The sequence below is a fragment of the Lynx canadensis genome, chromosome B4, assembly GCF_007474595.2.
Source record: "Lynx canadensis isolate LIC74 chromosome B4, mLynCan4.pri.v2, whole genome shotgun sequence".
NCBI lineage: Eukaryota > Metazoa > Chordata > Mammalia > Carnivora > Felidae > Lynx > Lynx canadensis.
In genome coordinates, this window is record NC_044309.1 from 25,952,251 (window position 1) to 25,971,336 (window position 19,086).

General features: G+C 42.5%; 1 protein-coding gene across 2 annotated transcripts in view; it reads right to left on the reverse strand.

The window, feature by feature from the left end:
- The window catches only part of MPP7 (membrane palmitoylated protein 7), a 294,359-nt gene extending 276,969 nt beyond the window's left edge, over positions 1 to 17,390 (reverse strand). The window contains exon 1 of one of the 2 annotated variants that reach the window (XM_032593849.1): positions 17,218 to 17,390. The gene's annotated coding sequence lies outside the window, so the exon portion shown is untranslated. The remainder of the gene's footprint in view (positions 1 to 17,217) is intronic. The other variant, XM_030321167.2, reaches the window with a different exon arrangement.
- Positions 17,391 to 19,086: the final 1,696 nt, after the last annotated feature.

A 19,086-nucleotide genomic window follows, 5' to 3' on the forward strand; every position in this document is an offset into this window, starting at 1 on the left:
TAATATCCAAAATTTATAAAGAACTCTTACAACTCAATAGCAAAAACATATCTGATTAAAAAACGGGCAGAGGATGTCAACAGACATTTTTCCAATGACACACAGATAGCCAACAGATACACGAACAGATGTTCAACATCCCTAACCATCAGGAAAATGCAAATCAAAAACCCCAGTGAGAGGTCACCTTGTAACTGTTGGAATGCCTATTATCAAAAAGACAAGTAATAACAAGGTCACTAAAAATATAGATAAAAGAGAATCCTTGTGCCTTGGTGGTGAGAAGGTCAATTGGTACAGCCACTACTGAAAATAGTATGGAGGTTCCCCCAAAAATTAAAAAGCAGAACTGCCTAAGGATACAATTCTACTTCTGGGTATTTATCAAAAAGAAAGGAAAGGAGGGAGGGAGAGAGAGGGAGAGAGGGAGGGAGGGAGAGGGAGGGAGAGGGAGGGAGAGGGAGGGAGAGGGAGGGAGAGGGAGGGAGAGGGAGGGAGAGGGAGGGAGAGGGAGGGAGAGGGAGGGAGAGGGAGGGAGAGGGAGGGAGAGGGAGGGAAGAAAAACACTAATTCAAAAAGACATATGCATCTCCATGTTTATGCAGCATTATTCACCATAGCCAAGATATGGAAACAACCTAAGTGTCCACCGATGGACAAATGGATAAAGAAATTGTGCGTGCACACACGCGCACGCACACACACACACAAATACTATTCAGCCCTTAAAAACTAACGAAATCTTGCCATTTGCGACAACATGGATGGACGTTGAGGGCATTATGCTAAGTGAAACAAGCCAGACAGAGACTATATCTTACCTCACTTATATGTGGAATCTAAAAAAGAAAAAAAGAGGGGCACTGGGTGGTTAAGCATTCGACTCTTGATTTCGCCTCAGGTCATGATTTCACGGTTCATGGGTTTGAGCCCCACATAGGGCTCTGAGCCTGCTTGAGATTCTCTCTCTCCCTCACTCTCTGTCCTTCCCGCTCTCAAAATAAATAAACTTTAAAAAGAAATCAAGCTCACAAAATACAAAAACAGACTGGCAGTTGCCCCAGGTAGGGGGGGGGGGGGTAGCTGAGTGGGTTTGAAAGGGGTCAAAAGATCTAAAGTTCTTGTTATAAAATAAATAAGTTATCAGAACGTAATGCAGAGCATGATGACTACAGTTAATACCCTATTGTGTATTTGAAAGTTGCTAAGTTACTAAATCTTAAAAGTGAAAGAAAAAGGAAAAAGGGAAGGAAATCCTGCCATCTATGACAATCCTCCAAATCCTAAAGGACATTATGTCAAGTGGAAGAAGCCAGCCCCAGAAGGATAAATACTACATGGTGTCTCTTATGGGACGAATCTAACACACTCAGAGAAGCCCAGAGTGGAATGCTGGTTGCCAGGGGCTGCGGGCACAAAGTGTCAGTTACACAAACAGGTTCTGCAGATCTACTGCGGGGCACAGTCCCGACAGCCAACCACACAGTCCTGTAAAAGGGTAACTCGCACGCGAGTGTTCATATCACGAAGTAAAAACAAAGAGCAGTCCTAATCATAAACAGGGCAGGAGGAAACTTCCCAAGTGATGAGAAAGTCTATAGCACAGATGGTGGTGATGGGGTCCCAAGGGTTTCTCTCCAAACTCACGAAGTTGGACACATTAAATGTGCTCGGTGTTTTGTAGGTCAATCAAACCTAAATAAAGAAATTAAAAAAAAAAACGTTTGTTTTATAGTTCACATCCTTAACCATTTAAGACATCTTGCCTCGGGGTACCTGGGTGGCTCAGTAGGTCAAGCCGACTCTTGATCTCATCAGGTCGTGAGTTTAAGCCCTGCGGTAGGCTCTGCCCTGGGATGGAGGCTACTTAAAATGTATCTGTATATATATTTACATATCCTTAAGATTTTCAGTGACCAGGGCAATAAACATTGATTATACAAGGAAGAGAGCAGTCATGGTTAAGAACATCAACCATTCCTTCTCCTCACAATGAGACTTCTGGCCTTACGGAAGCTACGTTTAGTTGAAAAACTAGGAGAACCTGCTGTTTATGAGCGTTCCCTTGAAAGGAGGTACACAGATAGTTCCTGTCAGTTCTGGTGGAACCGTGATGTAATCCCTGACATTATCACAGCCCGCTCGCTTCATTGGGAACCAAGGGGCCAGAGGAAGGAATGCCACGTTACCCTGTGTCCTGGCCAGTGTGACTGCCCACCTTCCAGTGAGTTCTGGACCCTGGGGGGATGTCAATCTAGTCTACAGTGGATGTGGAAATGTTCTAGTCCTAACAATTTGTATACCACCTAAAAACGTTATCATTACAGAGAGAAGAGCAGTTGAAACCAAACATGGGAACCCTAAGACATTCAAAGAGTGAGGAGATACCACTGAGCACCTGCAAACTTGCTTCACCGAATCAGGGCTCAGATGGGTTCAATAAACTAGATGGAGCTCACCAAAGCCACTGGCAGTTTAGAAGTCACCGAACAGACCAAAACCCAGACAATGGGCAAAGGCACCATAACAGGGGTGAGGGGCATGAAAAAATGGGTCAAGGACTGAAGACACTCCCAGAGTTAAGGGAAGAGTCAATGGCAGAAGACAAGAAGACACTCAACTGTCTGAGAATTAGAAGAACCAAACTCCCCAATATCCGGTCATCAAATCTGTTCTATCACACTGCCTGAACCTCTAGAAAATTCATCCTGCACCACCCTCTACTCCTGCGTTCAACCCCTCACCACTGTCCATCTGTACCGTGTCAGTGACCTTCCCATCTGACCCCCACTATACCAACATGGTGGATTACCTTAGGACAGGACATTAACCGCAAAGTCCCAGAGACTTGTTTCCAAAACTGAAGCACTTGTGGAGGTTCAAGGGTGGGCATAAAAATGACACCTCTTTCTGGAGTGTCAATTTTAAACAGTGGAAAGTGATATTTAATCTGTTAGATCAAACGTAAAACCTCAGAACAATTGCATGCTTGCAGTGGGTGCCTCTTTGAAGTGCCCTCTGACTCCTAAGCAAACGTCTGCCGTCAGGGGTGCGATTTGGTGGATAAATTTTTAGCGCACTGGCCAAAGCAGGTGAGCCTTGCGCTTGTTCAGACTAACACCAGGAGTCACAGAGAGACTGAAGATGCATAAAAGAGAGAAAAATTCCCGTAGGAATTCAAATCGTATGATACTCTCACACACTGGTTTCGGACATATAGGAGAATGGGTGGCCGGGCTTGAAATCCTGGCTTCACCACTTTCTAATCATAGGACTCAGGACAAAGTACGTAACTTCATGACTCAGTCTTCTCCATTTGTAAAAGAAAAAAAGTACTCAAAGGGCTGCTGTGAAAATTACGCATGAATATCAGAGAGCACTGGCTTAACACAGTGCCCGATGTGTAGTGAAGGATCTATAAATGGCAGCTATTGTCTGTAAACTCCAAGCCTATCTGATTATGTTAAAGCATTCTCAAGCTTTTATGAAGTTAAAAATGACTCAAAGAGAGAAAAATGTCTATTTTGGTAAGCCACCTAGCCATACCATTCGCAGTCTTCCCCTAGGGATATTTTAGGCTCCCTATGCAAAAATTAGAGTAAATTCAATTCCCCAGCTGTAGGCCCAGGTGGAGATTAGAAACAACAAGAACAGAAGCCACGTCAAACTCACTTTAGTTACCATCGGTGAAGTAGAAGATGCTGAACTGAAGACAGCTGAACAGATCTCAGGGGCTAAAGAGTCAGTACGCGCATCACTAATGAACTACTTCGCCGTGGACCATCCTGAAGTGCGCACGAGAGGGAAAATACTGGAAAAGCTGGAACCCTACAGCTGGGCAGCAACAGCTGTCAATCAGTTCCCAGGAGGCGGGTACAAATGTGCACAGGTGTTTACATAATCTCTTGTCCAGGGACCAAGCGAGTTCAGCAATCACTCAAATTACGAGAAGGAATTCAGGAAGGGAGGAACAGCTTGAAACAGGTCCAGCCTGAAGCAGAAGGACCTGTTTCAAGTCCCGGCCAACATCAAGGTGAGAGTCTGTAGCTTAAGACTAAAGGCCTTTGCCTCCCTTGTTCTCCCCAGAATTCCAACAGACACTCCTGCTCGATCTGATTCACCCCTCCAGTAACCAGTTTCGGCTACTGCTATCCTTTTTCCAAAGAAAATTGTATTTTCCGGCATCCGTTTCTCCATGTTGTAAATTTTAAGAAGAGGGGGAAACATTGTACCAGCTATAACTTTTTCTAATTTTCTTAACAGCATCAATAGGTGTGTACCATAGTTGTTTTTTTTTTTTTTTAATTTCAAATGGATTAGGCTACTTTCAGAATACAACAAAAGAATTTTTCTATTCACAGTTTCCTTTGGATTCACTTATTTCTAAAAAAACCAGTGTAATTTCACTTAGTGTTTCAAAGAAAAATGAAAGACCAATTTACTCATCCTGAACATTTATTCTGTAATCTAATGGGCCAACTCATAATGTTGACAACTGATTTAAAAAAAAAAAAAAAATCAAACATTTAACCTGCCTTTTCTTAACAACTACATCTCAAATAACTGATGCGGGAAATGTCCTCTTTATAAAAATATCCTAATAAATAAGGAAGATAGAATTAAAATGTGACCACTTCACAAACCACTAATATTTTTTTTTTAATTTTTTTTTTCTAACGTTTATTTATTTTTTGGGGGACAGAGAGAGACAGAGCATGAACGGGGGAGGGGCAGAGAGAGAGGGAGACACAGAATCGGAAACAAGCTCCAGGCTCTGAGCCATCAGCCCAGAGCCTGACGCGGGGCTCGAACTCACGGGCCGCAAGATCGTGACCTGGCTGAAGTCGGACGCTTAACCGACTGCGCCACCCAGGCGCCTCACAAACCACTAATATTAAATGTAGGCAACGATTATCATTGACCAGGCACATCACAAAAAGACAATCAGTACTGCCTACCCCCAGGGCACCTGGGTGGCTCAGCCGAAGCCTCTGACTCCTGATTTTGGCTCAGGTCATGATCTCATGGTTTGTGAGTTCAAGCCCCGTATCGAGCTCCACACTAAAAATGCGGAGCCTGCTTGGGATTCTCCCTCTCCCCTTCTCTCTACCTCTCCCCTGCATGTACACGTAGTCTCTCTCTCTCTCAAAATCAATAAACTTTAAAAAAAAAAAAAAAAAACCACATACTGCCTGACTCCAGTTAGAAGTATACCTTACCACCTATGAAGCAATTTTGCAAAAAAAAAAAAAAAAAAAAAAAAAAAAAAAAGTAAAGAAAAGAAAAAAACTGAATCAAATCAAGCAAGCTGATTACTATTTACAGGAAATATAAGAAGAAAAGAACATGTTAAACCATACATTAAATGAAAAGCATTCCGTCAGGTTACCACTTGTTATAATTCTTAATTATGATGACATTACCAAACAAATATTTCTTGATAAATGTACGGGACATTTCTTCAACTTCTCTTTGCGAGTATCTTCATCTTAAAAGATGAGGAAACTACACCAAGTATCAGCATGTGAACAGATGTATTTATTGTGATAAGACGGCAAAATTAACAGCTTCACACAGGTCTGGGGTTGCTAATCTCAGAACTATTTTCTTTCCTAGTGTTACTAAACTTTCCCTCACTTGGAAAAATACAACAAACAGCTGAGCCAAGAGGTAGCAGCAGGTCCCTCCCGGCTTCTAAGAAGATAGCTTTAGGAGAAAATAAGCAAAGGAAAAGTTGGATCTGGCTCAGAACCAACAGAACAGAACAACCTCAGGGGACACAGATCAGCACGATCTGACCCTCAACTGCCCTGGCAAGAGATACAATCAGCCAGCTGTTCTCAATGATCCTTAAACCCTGGGGGTCCTCAAGGATCTTTCAGGACTTCCGTGACGTCAAAATGATTTTTATAATTAATGCTGAGAGGTTGTTTGCGATTTTCACTGTACTGACATTTGTACTGATGATCTAAAAGCAAGAGTGTGTATAACTGCTGGCACTTTAGCAGGAAGTAAGGTGGGGACAGTCCTCTCCACTCAGTGAGAAAAAAAAAATGCCACCTTCACATAAGAAGGTGTTTGGAGCGCCTGGGTAGCTGGGTCCGTTGAGCATCTGACTTCGGCTCAGGTCACGATCTCACAGTTTTTGAGTCCAAGCCCCGCATCGGGCTCTGTGCTGACAGCTCAGAGCCTGGGCCTGCTTCGGATTCTGTGTCACCCTCTCACTCTCTGCCCCTCCCCTGCTTGTGTTCACCCTCCCTCGCTCTCAAAAATAAAAAATAAACATTTTTTTAAAAAGAACATCCTTGATGAAACAGTGAAAATTAACAATTGCGTGAAATCTCGACCCTTGAATACGTGTCTTCTTAATGTTCTGTGACAAAACAGGAAGGGTGCATAAGAATTTATGCTACACGCTGAAGTATGATGGTTGTCTCCAGGGAAAGACGTTGTGCCAACCTTGTGATCTGCAAGCTGGGCTGGCAGTTTTTGCCCCCCACAGAATATCATCTTATAGGAAGTAACAACGGTAAGGCAAATTGAGTATTGAAAGTGGGGTATGTGACAGACCTTTTTTTTAACAAATTGAACTTGTCGCTTCAAGGAAAACACCCAACATTGGTGTTGACCGTGAGAAAATTCAACCTTTCAAGCAAAAATTGGGATTTTCCAAAAATTACATCTGCGTCACGAACATTGACAGTTTTCTCAGTACTTACAGATCTTTCTCCTAGGATCACGGGTGATTTTTAACAAATGTGACTTTTTTCAAATGGTTATCATAAACGGTGCCAACATTTGGGAGATTTATGTAATTCCGTGAACCAATATGTTCCAAAACACGTATGAAGATTCAAAGGACAAGATATACCAATAGAATTAAATGTAACAGAATGACAAAAGTTTGATACGGGTTAAAAGATTCTAGTCTGCAACTAAATTTTTAAGAAACTGTCACAGAGTTTTGACGTAGTGTCAAAGAGAATACTCAGGATTAACTAAAAAGATGATTAAAACACTCCTGTCTTCCAACTACAAGTCTGTAGGAGACTGGATTTCCTTCATATATTCCAACCGAACAACCAATCACAACAGAAAAATCCAGCTTCTAGTAAGCAGACGTGAAGAGCTACAATCAAGAAGAAAGATATCCGGGAATAAATGTCACTAAGGAGGTGAAAGACGTGTGCTCAGAAAATCAGAAGACACTGAAACTAAAGATGACACAAATGGAGAGATAGTCCAAGCTCATGAACTGGAAAACTACTGTTAAAATGTCCATTCTACCCAAAGCAAGCTACAGGTTCAATACAATCCCTATCAAAAGTCCAACAATATTTTTCAAAGATAAATACTCCTACAATTTGTGTGGAACCATGAAAGACCCCAAATAGCCAAAGCAATCTTGAGACAGGAGATCAGGCTGGAGGTATCACAATCCCAGATTTTATACTATACTACAAAGTCACATCAATCAAAACACTGCATACTGAAACGGATACCTATAGATCAATAGAACAGAACTGAGAGCCCAGAAAGAAACCCATGTTGCTATGGTCAATTAATCTACAACAAAAGGGGCAAGAATATACAATAGGGAAAAGACAGTCTCTTCAATAAGTGGTGCTGGGAAAACTGAACAGCTATATGCAAAAGAATGAACCTGGACCACTTTCTTACATCGTGCACAAAATTAACTCAAAATGGAACAAAGACTTAAATATAAGACCTGAAACTATAAAACTCCTAGGAAAAAACATAGGCAGTAATCTCTTAGACACTGGCCTTGGCAACATTTTCCTAGGTATGTCTCCTCGGGCAAGGGAAATAAAAGCAAAAATAAACTATTGGGACTACCCCAAAAATAAAAGGCCTCTGTACAGTAAAGAAAACCAACAAAATGTAAAGGGGGAAGATACATGCAAAGGATAGATCTGAAAGCAGTTCATATCCAAAATATATAAAGAACTCATACAACATCAAAAAAACTAATGATTTAAAAATAGGCAGAGGACCCGAAGAGACATTTTTCCAAAGACAACATACAGATGGCCAATGGACACATGAAAAGCTGCTCAACATCATTAATTATCAGGGAAATGCTAATCAAAACCACAGTGAGGTATCACCTCACACCTGTCAGAATGGCTAGTATCAAAAAGATAAGAAGTAACAAGTTTCAGTGAAGAAATGGAAAAAGAACACTCACGCACTGTTGAATGGGAGTATAACTTGGCACAGCCCCTGTAGAAAACGGTATGGAGGTCTCCCAAAAAATTAAAAATAGAAATACCATACAGGGAGCCTGGGTGACTCGGTTAAGTGTCTAACCTCAGCTCAGGTCACGATTTCACGGCCTGTGAGTTCAAGCCCCGCATCGGGCTCCGTGCTGACAGCTCAGAGCCGGGAACCTGCTTCAGATTCTGTGTCTCCCTCGCTCTCTTTCTGCCCCTCCCCAACTAGTGCACACGTTCTTCCTCTCTCTCTCTCTCTCTCTCTCTCTCTCTCTCTCTCTCTCAAACATAAACAAACTTTTGGGGTGCCTGGGTGGCTCAGTTGGTTAAGCGTCTGACTTTGGCTCAGGTCATGATCTCACGGTTCGTGAGTTCGAGCCCCGCATCGGACTCTGGGCTGAGAGCTTAGAGCCTGGAGCCTGCTTCAAATTCTATGTCTCCCTCTCTCTCTGCTCCTCCCCCACTCATGCTCTCTCTCCTTCAAAAATAAATAAAAACATTAAAAAATTAAAAAAAAAATTTACTCAGTTTTGTTTTTTACACATGGTTTAACCATTGTTACATATCACCAGAGGAGTTTCTACAAAAAAAAAAAAAAAAAAAAAATACAACTGCTGGGTTTCTCCACTCTCTCTAGATTACAATTCAGTTGATACGGGGTAAATTGGCATACGTTTCTGAAAGCTACCTCAGTAATTCTACTGTAAAGTCAGGGATGAAAACCACCAGCTTAACTACATTTGAAAAGAATACAGGTGGGTCTCACACTCCCACATACATACCAATATCTATGAACAGGTTACAGTAATGAAAATGGAAATAAAACAAAAACCACTGTGGATGCAGAACAGGAAGAGACACTGTGAAAACATACCTTTGTTAACTAATAATGGAGAAATATTTCCTAAACAAACCCTAGATGGTGAAAAAACAGATCTAACTATAACCAAATTAAAGGTTCTATTCAATAAAGGATTTCAAAGAAGAAACTAGAATAAACAGTGGGGGGAAAAAAAAAACTAAGAGAAGATATTTGCACCATTTAAAATCCAACAGATTAACACCTAGAATATACACAAAATTCCTGTGAATTAGGGGAGAAAAGCAGGAAGAGGGCTATAGAAATCTAATAGAAAAAGAGGAAATTTTTTAAAAAGTTGGGGGGGGGGGGGGTGCCTGGGTGGCTCAGTCAGTTAAGCCCCCGATTTTGGCTCAAGTCATGATCTCACGGCTCATAGGTTCAAGCCCCCTGTAAGGCTTTGTGCTGACAGCTCAGAGTCTGGAGCCTGCTTTGGAGTCTGTGTCTCCCTCTCTCTCTGCCCCTCCTCCACTCGCACTCTCTCAAAAATAAATAACGTTAAAAAATAAAAAAAAGAAAGAAAAAGAGGTGAAGAATATATAAATGCCAATTCACAAAAGGGGAAAGCCACCCAGCTAAGAAGCATATGATAGGATACTCAACTGCATCAGTAATCACAGAATTCTAAATCACAATGATAATGTATCACTTTGTGCCCAGTTGGCTCCATCCGTTGCATCAGATTGTAAAAACTTAGAAGGTCAGAAAATACCAAGAATGTGGGAAGGACAGCTGGCAACCTTGTAAACTGGCACAGCCATTCCAGATAATAATCTGGCAGAATTTAATGAAGTCATGCACAAGCCCAAGAGAGGGTCCTAGGTGGGGAGGGGGCGGGGAGGAGAAACAGGAATAGAATAGGAGACGAAGGGGCAATACACAATGAAATGAACAGAGAGCCTTCACATGGACCGATAACGACAGTGGGCCACCAAGGGAGCATTAATTAATGCAATTAATTAATTGCACGCCTGACCTGGCAAGGGAGTCCCAGCCACGTGTGTTCCTTCATGGAACCAGTAAGTGCTAAATCCCCAACCCACCAGGTGCTGCACTTGGGCCCTGCCCTCACAGACTTTACGTTCTAGAGAAGGAAACAGTAAAAAGTCAACAGCTAACACTGTAAAAGAGGATGACAAGTGCACGGAGGGAAGTAAAATGGGTGACTGTGACAGGAAGCATCAGGAATGAAGCACGACCTTTCAGAGGCTTGCTCCACAGGGGCGGAATCTCAGAGACCCGCAGCCAGAGAATTAACCAAGCAGGCAGCCAAAGGGGGAAGAATCTCCAAGAACTGCATTTGGGGGTCAAACATGGTCCCCATAATACAGGGGAGACTATTTCCTTTTTTTAATTTTTTTTTAAACTTTATTTTGAGAGAGAGAGAGAGCACAAGCAGGGGAGGAGCAGAGAGCTAGGGAGAGAGACAATCCCAAGCAGGCTCCCCAATGTCAGCGCAGATCCCGATGTGGGGCTCAAACTCACAAACTGTGAGATCATGACTTGAGCTGAAACCAAGGGTCAGACGCATACCGGCAAGACCATTTTCTAAAGAAGACTCTCGGGTACTTCCTGTAATTGAACTCTCAGGAACAACCTTTAAAATTCTTGTTGTATAAAACGTGCACTTCAATGATTATTGTAAGAAACCAAAATATTTTGACCAAAGAAACCTTTTTAGGAGGAAAAAAAAAAACACTAATGTCTCTTCTATGTCGCTTAAAAATGTTTCTAGGGGCATCTGGTGGTTCAGTCAGTTAAGCATCCAACTTTGGCTCAGATCATGATCTCAAAGTTCACGAGTTCAAGCCTGGCCTCAGGCTTTGTGTTGACAGCTCAGAGCCTGGAGCCTGCTTCAGATTCTGTGTCTCCCTCTTTCTCTGTCCCTCCCCCACTCACACTCTGTATCTCTCAAATTAGATTTAAAAAAAATGTTTCTGGAAAATTATTAGACCCACAAACGTTTCCTTCATTTGTTAGAAATGGAGTACTCAAATACCCTTGCCACAGCACATTGCTAGAAAATGAGGATAAATAGGAAAGTTTCTGTCCTTAAGAAGCATACTGCAACTTTCTAAGATTCAGGATTCTATTTATTTCATACCCTAACTGATTGTTTAGGATTAAAAGCCAACACTTACTGCATGTTTGCAATCTGGCAGGCACTGTTCTTTGAGCTTTCCATACATTTGAGTTCACTGAATACTCAACACAATATGACACTATTATCGTTTCTACCCTAGAAAGGAAAAAAACAGGGGTGCCTAGGTAGCTCAGTTGGTTAAGCATCCGACTTCGGCTCAGGTCGTGATCTTGCGGTTCGTGAGTTCCAGCCCTGTGTCAGGCTCTGTGCTGACAGCTCAGAGCCTGGAGCCTGCTTCGGATTCTGTGTCTCCCTCTTTCTGTGTTCCTCCCTAACTCACACTCTTGTCTTGTGCGTGCTCTCTCTCTCTCTCAAAAATAAAGAAAGAATAAAAAAAATTTTTTTTTAAAAAGGAAAAAACAGAGGGAAAAAAGGGGGGGCCTGAAGACAAAGAAGTAGTCGGTGACAGAGCAGGGATTCAAATCCAGATCTTTCAACCTTCAAAGACTTTTTTCTTAACCACTACGCTTATATTCCACCTGGCACCTCCTCAGTAGTTTTCAAAGTGTGGTCCCTGGGTCAGCAGCATCACCATGACCTTGGAACTTATTAGAAAGGCACATTCTCAGGGCCCACCCCCAGACCCACTGAGTCAGAAACTGTAAGGGGTGCCTGGGTGGCTCAGTCGGTTAAGCGTCCTACTCTTGATTTTGGCTCAGGTCATGATCTCATGGTTCGTGGGATAGAGCCCCACGTCGGGCTCTGTGCTGACAGTGTGACTTGAGACTGTCTCCCTCCCTATCCCTCTCCAAGTAAACAAACATAGAAACAATAAGAATGGCGCCAGCTACCTAGGTTTTCACAAGCCCTCCAAGTGAGCTGGAGGCCCCTGAGGTTTGAGAACCACTGGTCTACAGTTTTCATGTTCAATGTATGCATGTTAAAAGGGAAACGATCACCATTTTGGAAATTTCAAAACTTAAACTTTTGATCCTATTTAAAATGACTCTAGGGGCACCTGGGTGGCTCAGTCGGTTAAGCGGCCGACTTCGGCTCAGGTCGTGATCTCACGGTCCGTGGGTTCGAGCCCCGCGTCAGGCTCTGTGCTGACAGCTCAGAGCCCGGAGCCTGTTTCAGATTCTGCATCTCCCTCTCTCTGACCCTCCCCCATTCATGCTCTGTCTCTCTCTGTCTCAAAAATAAATAAATGTTAAAAAAAAAAAAAATTAAAATGACTCTAAATAAATCAAAATAATGTTCATTCATTTTCTCAAGACACAGTAACTCCTTCCCCAACCTGACAAAATGCCGAATCTGTACCCTGATTCAACTGCCTAAAAAAAGTCTACTCTGAGGAGACTTACTAGGAACTGGATTTTAAATTCCAAACACGAAAAAGAGCACAGAGATCCAAACAGAATCTTCAGAAGTTGAATCAGAAACTATATTAGGAAGAGGACAAAAATGTTTTGAGTTATCAGCAGCAGAAGCTTGACAAATCTTGGTCCACAGCTCCATAATCCTTTTTATCTCTGGCTCCACTCCAGATTCTTACAACACCCCTCAACACACTTCCAATTGCCAAAAAAAGAACAAAATAACAACCTTCAGGAATATTTGCATTCTCGAGATTCAAAGTGCTTTAAATAAACACACATAGGCACCATCTCCCAAACACGTTTTTATCATGAGTCAAGCTAATGGGAGGTTTTCACCATGCATACTAGAGCAAAAGTGCTCGATAATCCCACCCCCTTACTGAGCCCGCCCTTTAAGGCATCCTACCTGACCCTTCTCTTTTCAAAGCAGTATCTAGACCAGGAGCCTTCTTTCCTATCCCAACTCAAGTCCTCAGTTCAAGTAATAACAGATTACTTAAATGTGTGTGTGTGTGTGTGTGCTTAAATGTGCCTATTTCTATTGACTCCTTTTTTTAAGGGAGTGGAAGACAGTATCAGAAGTCCATACAGATTCAAGCACCTACCATAATGTGAGAACCGACTATATGCCTAATAACTCTTGTAAGCTATTCACGTGCATACTCAATTTTATGAAGTTCAGGATTCCACTTATTTTAAACATTAAAAACATAAATTTAGAGACTAAAGAGTTAACTAGCCCAAGTCTGTACCATGGGATAGCTATAAACCTGACTTAAGACGCATATTGACTTGATTCAAGTCAAAGATGCTGAGAGCTCTGGAAAGCCCACACTCAGGCAGTTTGTAATCTGCCAGCTTTCCACACCCACGCTCACCCAAGGGCTGGCAGCACTGGAGGAGCTAGCATCCTAGAAGGAATGATACCTATTTATCTTCCCCCTCCCAAAGCACCATCAAATCCCCTGAGAATCCCAGCTGGTTCCAAGAAACAAACTACCAAAGCCCTTCTCACCACACAGAGTTCACTGGAACTGAAACACACACGCACCAACCACCTACAGACCTTCCTGTTTAAGTTCTTATCCTGCCTTTTAAAAGTCCAATGCTTTCTGCAAAACATCTCCTAAAATGCAATCGTCCCAAACAGTCCTTCTCCAGTAACAATGCCATTTCTATATCTAAAACTGGCACCCCTTATGAAAGCAATAGGTAGGTTTTCTCAGCCCCCTACTGTAACTAACAATCGGTAACAGCAATTAGTAACAAACAAGCCTGGTAGCTTCTACAATCAGAGGGAGAATACTCCCTTCTTTATAAGTGGAGTAAGCTGATAATAATAATCTCCTAAAAGAACAGATTATGGGAGCCTTCAAGAAAGAAAAACCAAAAGTGTTTTATGTGCCTGGGGAAAAAAAATTTATAACTTAAGAATTTGCTCATACTCAAGATTTGAATATTCTTGTTATATGTGCCCACTTTATTCTACCACTACTTTTGAGGAAACAGTAATCAAAGAACAAAACATAAAACTATGCTCAAATAGCTCCTAGTTCACATTAAGAGTTAAAACACAGCCATTAAAAAAAAAAGTGCAAATGTAAGACCAAAAATCCACACTCTGGTGGTTTTTTGGTTCCTGGTTCCTGATCACAGGGAGAATCAGAGAGGTTTTTAGAAGTTATTTCTAAAATTACTAACAGTGTCCATCACTTTAAGCTGCTGCTTCCTTCCAAATAATCTCACTTAATAAAACTGACTTAAGTCACTCATTGCAATTATCTCTGAACTGCCATTACAACAGGAACAGTTACAGTACATTTGTATCTTAGTCAGTGAAATGTTTATAAGGAAAAAAAAAATCTGATTGAACGCTCTATGAAGCAGCACCCAGTGCACCACCTAGTGGGAGTTGTGTAACATTGTAATTAATTATTCTTTTTTTTTTTTTTTTTAAAGGAAGAAACCCTAGATAAGAATACAACAAATACTATATATACAAACCGCCTAAATCTCTTTGGTTCCCACTTGGCAAAAGGGTTGTGTTCATAAGAAAAGAGGACTCATTTTCTGTACAAACTAACAGGCTGATAAAGGTTTCTTAGTGGCAGTTTTTGCTTGGGTGTCAAAAATTTTGACAGGAGACTAAAAATTAAGACATTACTGCAAAAACAAACAGAATCAGAGTTAGGCTGATAGGGCTTGTGTAAGGGATGCCTTATACCCTATAAGGAAAACTTATGTCAAAATGTACATGTTACATGCAACAGATACATCTCCCATGTAAAGGGACAACTTCATGGTTAGAACAGTTCCATTCATTAATTCATAAGACATTTCCATGTTCCTGATGACTACTAAATTTAACATAACTGAGCAATTCTCCAAAGTTCCCCAGGCCTTGACATCATTCAAAAGGTTCCTCCCAACTATCCATCTAAGCCTGCTCTCCATTAACCCCCAAACTCCCTTGTGTTATTCTAATTAAGGAATGATTTTTACATTTTCAATTTTTCCACTAAATTTATAGTAAACCTTCTGCAAAAAGAAGTCATAAGTCATGACCAAAATGCATCATGCTTCATTTTCCTTTGCCTTCTGCATGTGAATTGTTTTGGTTCAATTCAAAAAACAGTATTGGAGTCCACTGCTAAGCTACAGATGCAAACGTAAATAAGATACGGTTCTCTAATTTGGAAAACCTCCCAAAATTTAAAATAGAGGTTCTTCACATAGCACCACGAGGAGTTTGTTTTGTTTAGCCTGTATGAGAAAGTGCCTTTCTGTTGTGATTTAAACTATCTTAGCAACCTCGAGGAGAAAGAAAAAACAAAACAAAACAACCTAAGAGACAATATTCCTTTACTTGGAAATAACCACCTCCATCTGTGACTCTTGTATCACATGATCAAATCAGTATGCAGACGCTTGCTTGATGGTGGGAACCTTAGTAGATCCTGGATTAAATCCATTACAGGTGTAAAATAAAGTAGGAGCCAGGTGACCTGGAACAGAATTCTCTTCATCTCCAGGGCTTTCATTTAGGTACTTGTAAAATGGGCATGATATGCATTACCAGCCTCTGAATAGAAGGATTACAGAACTGATAGAGTCTATGAGAGTCTCATTAAAAGACCTAAATGGAAATACAGGTTATCTCCCATTTTTCACAAGTTCATGTACCACTACTTTGCTTTTATGAAAGACCTACTTAGCCAACCGAAAGAAATCCAACAGAGGATTCTCCCTTTTTTTAAATGGAAAAGCGAAAATAACGTTCAGTGTTTGTTTTGCACTGGCTGGTAGAGAGGCAGGATGCACCCCAAGCATCAGAAGTGGCTCTGCCCAGCTCCTTCCCTGGGAACTACACTCAGCATCCAGCATCACGCTGCCGCAGCCTTGACCTGTGTCGAGCATCTGTGCTGTATCTTGACGTATTCTAATGCATCCACTAGCAAAACGTGTCCTAAGGTATCAGAAAAGCCCAAGAGGTTTTTTTTTTTGGGGGGGGGGGGTGCATCTGGAACACTAAAAATGTTTGCCATATAAATAGTAAGTGCTGCTTTGCTTTGCAGCACTTCAGCTTAGAAAAGGTTTCACGGGAACGCTGTTTTCAGAGAGCGGGGAAAACCTGTACTGGTTTGTAGAACTGGAGTGCACCTGGAGGGGGAGAACACTGCTCCAAGAGTTCTCACTGTGCCATTACCACCGACACCCGGTGACCTTCACCATTTCACTTGTTAATAGTGAATGGAAAAAGGTTATTAAGCAAGTCCAAGGTAATAACAATTCAAAATGCAATTCATATAATGAATAGCCTGGCTTCTATGCAAAATATTACTGCATGAGTACCAAGCAGGTGCATCCCTAAAAGCTAAACCCAGAGATGGTTTTTAGAGAAGCTTTTGTATTTGAATGCCAATGTTTAAAAAATTACAAGAAAAAAGAATCCCAATTTGACAAAGTGACAGAAACAAGGTTCCACCCCCTCAAGCCTTTCAAACCTGCGCAGGCATTCCTCATGAACATTCCTCCCCCTCACTCCCATCGCACCGTTCCCCACTTCAGCCCAGACAAAGGTGAGTCACACTGCTGGGTCTACTTGTCACTTCAGGAAAGTCCCCAAACAAGTTCACGTTAAAGACTTCTAATTTAAAAAATAATAAATAATAAGTAAACAGTGTTCATGTGTAAGTGGCACTGCAATGCGCCTGTCTTAGGAAATATGTAATTAACAATACCCAAGACACCTTTCTCGCTTAAAAAAAAAAAAAAAAGCCACTCAGCTAATCGCTACTTATCAGTAGATCCTTTTCCCTCGCGAGCCTGACTCTGACTCAACTCCGCAGCTTTTCTCCACCTGCGCGTCCTCGCGCCCTCCATTGGGCCCAGCCGCCTCAGGCGAGTCCCCAAGGGGTCCCACCCGCCGCTGCCCCCTCTCCCCTTCCCGGTCGCTCGCCCGACCCCGCCCCCACCTCCCCGCAAGGTGTCGCCGCCGCCGCGGGCTCCCGGGAGGAGGCGCTTCGAGGCTGGCGGGAAGCTCCGGGTGACGCGGCCCGGCTTGGCCCGGCCGCCGCCCGCGGGAACAGCAAGGGGAGCAGACCCCACAGCCTGTGCCGCACCGGTGCTCGGATAGGCGCCGCAGCCCCGGCGCCCCATTACCTGCTCCGGGCAGCCGCGGCCGGCGGGAGGCGCGATCGCTCTGGCCCCTGCAGCCCCGGGTCGGGAGACGAGGAGGCAGCGACCGCAGCCGCCGCAAAGGACAATCAGGAGCCAGCGGGCTCGGCACCGCCTCGGCGGGCGCTGAACGCACGAGCCCAGCGGGAGCCCGGCCCCCACCTTCAGCCCGGCGAGTAACCGACTTGGCCCCCTCCCTCGGAAGGGCGGGGCCACGGCTGGAGGGGCGGGCTGGGGCGGGACCGTAACGCCCGCGGGGCCGGAGCTCCTCAGACGCTTCGTAAGACGCGCCTGCTTATAGGCTGCGACGGAGGTAGGCGTCTCGGGCTTGAAGACGGCCTCGACAGCAGAGCTCTCTCATTGGTCGGTAAGAGAAAACAAAGCGGAGGTCTGATTGGTGAGAGCTCTGTAGCTCCTCTCCCTCTCCCCTCAATCATCGGAAGCTCCGCCCCTACCCGCTCGGTTCCCAGGTGGCTGCCGAATGCGTTGTCTTACAGACCTGCAACGTCTCCGAAGCGAAGACACCCGGATACCCAGGTTTCTTTGCCAGGTGCGAGAGATTCTTTGATTCCCGAATGAACATGATGAGTAACAGCTAACCTTTAACGTGAATTTAGCTAGGATTTAGAGAGTTTTTCCCTGGGTATTTTTTAAGTACTTCATAAGATTCAAAGGGAAATTGTCCTAAGAGAAGGAAAGGCAAAAAATGTTTTCGCTCCTGGCAAAATTATGCGTCACTTTTTTTTTCGTTTTACCTGTGTATGAGGCATATATTACTTTTATAATTAGAAATAATTTTTAAATAGAAAGTAAAGTGCAAAGAATTGGTAAAGCAAACCTTCGGGATATCCAAGAGACTAATTCTTTCACGGTAGAAAAAAAATATATAGTAATACAGGCAACATATGATGGTCATCAAAACAATATGAACTGGTATCAGCCCCTTCTAAGAACTTTACAAGTATCACTAAGTATTACTGAGGCTCACCCATGCTCTTTCCTGAGTAAATAAATGCTACTTACACATAATGTAGAATGCATCACACTCTCAAAAGATTTATAGGAAAACTCCCTGACAGGAAGAATTTAGAATCCAAAAGACAAAATAAATAAAGCACTAACAAAAGCAAAAAAAAAACAAAAAACAAAGAAAGGAAGTATACAGAAAGAAATTCGGAAGATATAAATTGGAAAACTCAGCCACTACAGGGAATTAAAGAAAGGGATGTGACAGAACTTCAAGATGTGACTTTAACTTTGAAAATTGAAAGTCGAGGGAGGAGGAGAGAGAGAGAATGATCAGTGACCTAGAGTTTAGGTAATCTGAGCTCTCAGACCAGAGTAGGCTGGCCCTGTGTTATGGTAGCCAGTTTAGAAGGGAATGAAGCATAACTCACCTGGGGACCATACTCCCTTAACTCTCTGGCTGCTTCCCTATTCTATTTGTTCTTCTTGTCATTTCCCATGAGGTTCAGAAATAGGCTGTTTGAAATAAAGCCTTTCCCCAACAACTCCAAGAATTATACAGTAGTGAAAAAAAATGGAAGCTGGCAAAATTCAAACCTAAGGAAGGAAAGGAATGTTAACGTAAACATGAACTTGAAAAGAAGGACAAGAAACTCAATACAAGGAATAGGGCACATCCCCTTTTTTCTCTTTTTTCCTGAGAATACGATAAAACTCTTTGGAGGGCAGTAACCTCATTACCTAACAATTTTTTATATCACCTTTGCAGTAAATGGAATCCTAAACAATAGTCTGAAAATAGATGTCCTAGTATACTCTAAGCAAGTAACTTACTGTTGAGATCTAATTATGTGTAAATATGTAAGAAAAAAAAAAAAAGAACTTAGC